Below are 6333 nucleotides of genomic sequence, written 5' to 3' on the forward strand. Positions count from 1 at the left end.
AAGCCGTAAATGTGGAACACTTCGTATCGTTAATGCTTGGACGCGTGGCACGCTTAAAGACACTACTCGGTTCTTCCTCCGCGTACTTCTGCGCTCACACATCACCGCCGCATAATCCAAGAATACCACGCGCTAAAATCGTAGAGTTCCCCGCCCCTTCGCGGTCATTTCTCGTGATTGCGGTTGTCCCCGAGCCCACCATAAGCGGCTGGGAAACAGCACGGCACACGTTGTTCTAACGGGACGCGCGGCGGGTCTCAGCAAATCATAGAGAAGCACATACAATCTACCAACATCGAAGCAGGACTTTTTCCAGTGTTCAGCACCAGGACCCAATGTCCTCAGGCGCTGGTGACCCCACGGCGCCCAGCGGCAGCCGGCGTCAGTCAGCCAGTCCCAGGGGATGCAGCCGCGAGGCACAGGCGCGCGGGGCATCTGGTGTTGCGTCCTGAGGTGACAATGCCCGGGGAGCCACTAGGGAGCGCCGCACAGCTGGCAGCAGTGGCCAGCGGTGGCACCGGAGGGCCGGACGGCGCCGGTAGCGGGATGAGAGCCAGAGACGGCCCGGCGGCGGCTCATGATGCGGGAGGGAGGGGGGGGGGGGGGGGGGGGTGACAGAGACAGAGACGGCCCAACGTTGGCTCACCGAGGCGGCAGGGAAGCGGGGGGGAGGGGGGGGGGGCAGAGGCTGAGACGGCCCGACGGCGGCTCATGATGAGGGGGGGGGGGGAGGGGGAGGAGGGGCGGCGGCGGGGGGAGAGGTGACAGAGGCAGAGGCGGCCCGACGGCGGCTCACTGGCGGGGGGGGGGGGGGGCAGGAGGCGGAGGCGGGGGGGGGGGGGAGGGCAGGAGGCGGCGGCGGCGGCGGCGGACGGAGGGGGTGGGGTGACAGAGGCCGATGCGGCCCGGCGGCGGCTCACTGACGGGGTGGGCAGGAGGTGGCGGCAGGTACTCGTTGATTGGACCGAGGCTCAGCTGCAGCGCCGGCGGCACAGTCACGTGGCTCTGCAACCCCGCCGGTCGACTGATCAGGGGTGGCGGAGGGAGGCTCTGACGGGACAGGACAGTGCGCGCCTTGGAGCGGGCGCACGCGACACGGTAATATCTCCCACATGAATCGCACGCGTGGACTCAAATGAGCGGGACCAGGAGAGTAAGCTGTCAGACCGGGCAAGCAGGGAAAGATCAAGGAAACACAGCATTCACACCATTCAACTGGGTGCGCCGGGCTTCATTTGACTACGAGCCACTGGTTCATGTTGTGCTCACAAAATTAACTGTTGCATAATTCACGAGGCAGCAAGTGCAGCATTTCGCACCCGGCGCCTTTTGTCCCGTGCCGTGGCGCCAGGCAATTCACGTGCACGGCAGCGACCGTGTCGAGCTGCACTGATCGTTACGCCCGCAGCGCCGGCGACCAGACCGCATTCGTGCTGGGCTGACGCACGCCGCGACCGGCGCCGACTGAACACCGGCCTCAGGCGTCCGAGTCAGCCGGCGAGGCAGAGCTGCGGCTACTCGCCGGGGCTGCATGTCGCGCGCCGTTCACAAACACGCCCCGCCGGGAGCAATCAGGCCGCTCTGATCCGACGATAGGGCCGTCCCCCGCCGCGGCCGGTGCGCCAAAGCCGCCTCTGGCCGGCCGCCGCCGCGGCGCGGTGGGTCGATTATCGGCAATTCACGCCGGCGGGCTCCGGGGAGCGCTTCAAATCACTGAGCAGCCTGACGGCCTCCAGCCCCGCGGGATCGGCGCGACATATTTCAGCCGATCTCGGCGGCGGCCGGCGTACTCGACTCGTCGTCACCCGTGCGCTGACGCCGACTGCGACAGCGTGGGACGGCACACCTCTAATGCCCGAGAGAGCGGCTGGGCGGAGCTCTGAGCCCGCCGTCTCCTTAGTCGCCGACTGCGTATTACGCACAGCGCTCAGACCGGTTCACTGACGCCTTACGGCGAAACGTTCCCGCCTTCGAGAGGCGGCCCGTGGTCTCACCAAAAGCGGGGTCGGGTCACAACACCCAGACGGACACCACGGCCGCGTGTCGGCGCCAGCCCGTGGCTGAGCCGTGCCCCGCCGACCTCGATCTTGACTGACCTTGACCGTCGTGACCATGGTGCCGACCCGCTCCTCGACCGACTTGAAGGTGGCCGACTCGCGGGCCTCGCTGAACTTGGCGCCCAGGCCGGCGAACAGGCCGGACGCCTTCTCGCCGGTGGTCTTCAGCGCCGCCTCCGTCTTCTGGTACCTGGCGGACGGAAGAGCGGCGCGTGAGGTGTTGGCGGCGCGCGGCGCGACCGGGACTGCGAGCGGCGGCGCTCAGCACGGCCGGCTACCGAGCGGGAGGGCTCAGGCTAGCTGCGACGGCCGCCGAGCGGAGGGTCAGCATCAACGCAGGCTGTCGTCAGCGTGAGTACCGGGCTCCAGTGGTCGTGGACACGTATTAGTAGTGCTGGCAGACCATGGGCCCAGGTCAACACCAGTGATCGGAGGTCACATGATGTCTGTCCGCCCGGCTGCGTGCATGATGACCAATGACACGTCGTCATCGACGTGACAACTCGTGCCAGCTGTACTCAACTGCGCTATACGATAAATCTAGCTGACTTATGCTTCCGGGTAACAAAACAGACAGGACAATCCGCTCGTACGTGCGGATGCGCATGCACACAACACGTCAAACTACGCGGACCATGGCAGCGAGCTCAGCGCGACGGCGAGGTCAAGGTGTGCACCGCGCTCCTGCATGGCCCACGCCGCGTCCGTCGCGCCATTCGTTATTTACACAGCCGCCACCGACCGACCTACGGCACGGAGAGAGGAGAGGGGGCGGGGGCGGGGGGGGGGGCATTGCCGGGACTCTCGGCCGGCCGGCGCCTCTCGGCCGTGTCTGTTCGGGCGGTGGCGGCTATCGAGCAGGCCGGGACCGGTGCTGGCGCGGCCCGCCCATCCCGAGGACGGTGACTGGACGCGCTCTTTAACAGCTCGGCAGCTACGCGGGCAGTTCTGCCCGAGTGGGAGGCTGACGGAGTGACGGGCCGCGATGTGGCTGGGGCCGTGCGGGTCATCTTCCCAGCTCGTACCACCGGGGCAGGGGGCGGGGGGGGGGGGGCAGACCGCCGGTCGCGGTGGTCCCGGCGGACACGTATCGCACCGCCGCGGCGGTTTATGTGTTTGGACTGTGTGGCGATGGTGGTGGCGCAAGTTACGGCGGCATAAGGATACACGGGAGGTGATTTATGCAACACTATGGCAGCTGGCGGCTGAAATACGGGCGCCGAGGGAGAGTTACTTGACTGCAGCTCTCTAATACTAGGTCGGATATTAAGTCCTGTGCGAGCTCTGGGACGAGGCTGCCACCCAACCTTACATCGATCAGACAGAGATCGATGACAACGAAAACTTTGGCACAACTTTCGACGACGACAACATGCACTACACGGTTGGGAAGCTTGATTGTGGGTAAGCGTGATGTTTTCACCTCTTGTTTTTTGTGTGTGTTACCTAACATTCCCCTGCTCGTCTTTTGATTCAAACTACTGTCAATGTCCCAAAGGGAACGTTTTACATTTAAAATTATTGAAGCCAGCACCAAATATGATGAAATCAGCTCACTTCTAACTATTGGTATGCTTTAAAGTGGAAAAGACTGCTCTAGACAACACAATTTCCCCGTTTAGTCAATATGTTTCTCCATACGCCATTGTACCCTGCACAACATTGATTTATAGCCAACTGAAGGCCGTTATATTTAGAAATCGTGCTCACGAACGCCAGATATGAACGACACAATTCCATTTTATTTGTCTTGATTGCCACGCGGCCAATCGAATGACAGCATTTTAATGACGCTATTATGGCGTAATGGATGGCGTGAGTATGCCTTGAAATAGTCTCCACGAAATAGTGTCCACATCTTCGCGACCGTGTAGCTCAGAAACTAGAGGGGTCTAGGTCATAAAAAGGGCAGGGCTGTGCGATGCACCGAATTATCTTTAACATGACCATTTCAGTTCCAAGCCCCATACAACCGTGGAATCCTCCCTTGAAATGAAGCACGCGACCCCCTTAAAATCTACCGGGACGGACGCAGTACTGATCTAGTCAGTGCTGCTCGAACTTTGCCGATGGCGGGGCGCAGGGCCAGCGAGTATAGCAGGGAAAACTATTTTCCGCCATCCCCGGAACCGGTGGAACCAAAAGGGCGATTGAAACACTTTTGCATGTCCGATCAAATTCAGGGTAAGACTTAAAATACAACATTTCAGGTAAGGGTTTATGTCATATCAAGCCGCTCTTCTTCAGTTGTCGCCCAATGCATCCCAAAATTGCTTCAGATGCTGAGACATATCCTTTGGAGGTTTGCTGAGCCCAAAATGCATTTCGTACTTAACCTTAAAATGAAAACACCATTGGGTCGATGATCTGTTAGATTCTGTCTTGGACATTGTATAATTTGCCCTGCATTTGAATGTTCGTACACCAGCAAGATCTCTGATCATGTCTAAAAATCACTTGTATTAAGTTACCTAAGACAAGCGACGATAACATCTCGGGGTTTCTGGGTTTCTGTGACTTATGGTGACATGGGATGTCAAGGAATCGCGCAGTTTGGATGGTATAACAATAAGAACGGCGATAAAGGCACTACAACGTGCTGTGTTGCTCTGAACGGTAAAAATTAGTTATGTTTCTGTCCCATAGCCACCAGCCGTCGATGTTCATGAATCGTCATAAACTGGATCTAACATTTCAAGACGCTACAGTAGTCTTGCAACATTCAGGCATTCTGGGCCGGTGGTGCTCCTCTTCGCCACGTTTATGTTCGTTAGCACCCCCAGCCCCCCTCCTCCCCAGTGATTGCAGATGGATTAGCTCCAGCCAAAACCGTGTATTTCTCCCAGTAGTTCTTTCCTGTTTTATTAGGGAGATCCCAGCGTAGCCAAAAGAGACGAAGCATACGGCGTCTTTGAATGCGTGGTAATGCGAGGGCTTCAGTAGTGACAAAACGCACGCCACTGAAGCACGCAAGAAAGACGGCGTTCGGGGTAAACCAGCGACAGTGACGGAACAAAAGCGCCGAGAAGATGAGAGCGAACACACCGCCGGTGAGAGTGTGTCCTGCCTTGTCGCTGCACAGGGCAGCAGAACCTTTCATTAATATGGTTGAGAGTTTTGTTTACAGTTCTACAGGAGGCCAAGAGCTCATCCGGATCGTTGCGAGAAAGCGCACGATGCATAGGTCATCTGTGTAGGATGAGCTATCGTAAGAATGACATTTCGTTGGAAAAGAGACCAGTGCTCCTTAAAGCGTGACATCAAGCTAAACTACAGAAAAACGTGGCTGCCCTAATAATTATTCGCATTACTGGAAGTAGCAACGTTTCATCCAAGATGGGTAGGCAACTTTTTAAAATTATCCTCACAATCGCACGCAAGGGATTCCGGCCGCATGGCCACAGCGACCAAAAGCCTTGGACTGTCCCCTGCGTCACACACCGGTCAGCAAATCTCCCTGACGCGCAGATACACGATTCTCGTACTAACTATGATCCGATTCTGACCCAAGTCCATCGGCAAACGTTCCCGCGCGCGTAAAGCTGCGGCCGCTGGCTGAACGGCTGTCAACATAATCGCGTCGGGCGGCATCTGCACTTGACGGGATGCCAGCCAGCAGGCCGTGCGGCGCGCTGATTGGTCCCCGCGGTCCGGCAGTGGCATTGATTGGTCCCGCCGGTTCTGGCGCGTCGCCAGGTTCGGCGGCACAGCATCTCAGCACGACGGGGTCAGCGAGACGGCGACGCCAGGCGGCCTGCTGCCGGGGTCACATGCAACGGCACGACAGAAGGGCGGTCAAGCAGGAAAAGAAAAACGAGAAAAAGAGGGTAACGGGCAGAGAGGAGATTGGGGACCGGTAAGATGAGAGCAAGCCCACAGGGCACGAAAGAGGAACAACGTGCGGGATACGGAAAGAAGGAGAGGAAGGGAATGGGAACCGGAAGAGCACGGCAAGATGAAGAACAGAAAGGCCGACAGGGCCGCGACATCCACGAATGAATCACGCCGGGCAGCGCTTGGCTTACAGAGACATGGGCTTGTCCTCGTCCATCTCCGGCTTGGGCGGCTCGGCCACCCGCACATCCTCGGCTGCCATCTTGCTCGGCCGCTGGGGTGGACGTGAAGCGCGCGGCGGCGGACAGGTGGGCGGGCAGGTGAAGGCGAGACCGCACGCGGCACTCACGACACCCTGAGACGAAGCGGCGTCAGCACGGCGTGCCAGCGTCCGCCGGCCGGTAGGAGCTCTCAGACGCAGGGGGGGGGGGGGGGGCGGGCT

This window comes from Pollicipes pollicipes, unplaced genomic scaffold (genome assembly GCF_011947565.3).
Source record: "Pollicipes pollicipes isolate AB1234 unplaced genomic scaffold, Ppol_2.1 Scaffold_5724;HRSCAF=6776_pilon_pilon_pilon, whole genome shotgun sequence".
NCBI classification, from domain to species: domain Eukaryota; kingdom Metazoa; phylum Arthropoda; class Thecostraca; order Pollicipedomorpha; family Pollicipedidae; genus Pollicipes; species Pollicipes pollicipes.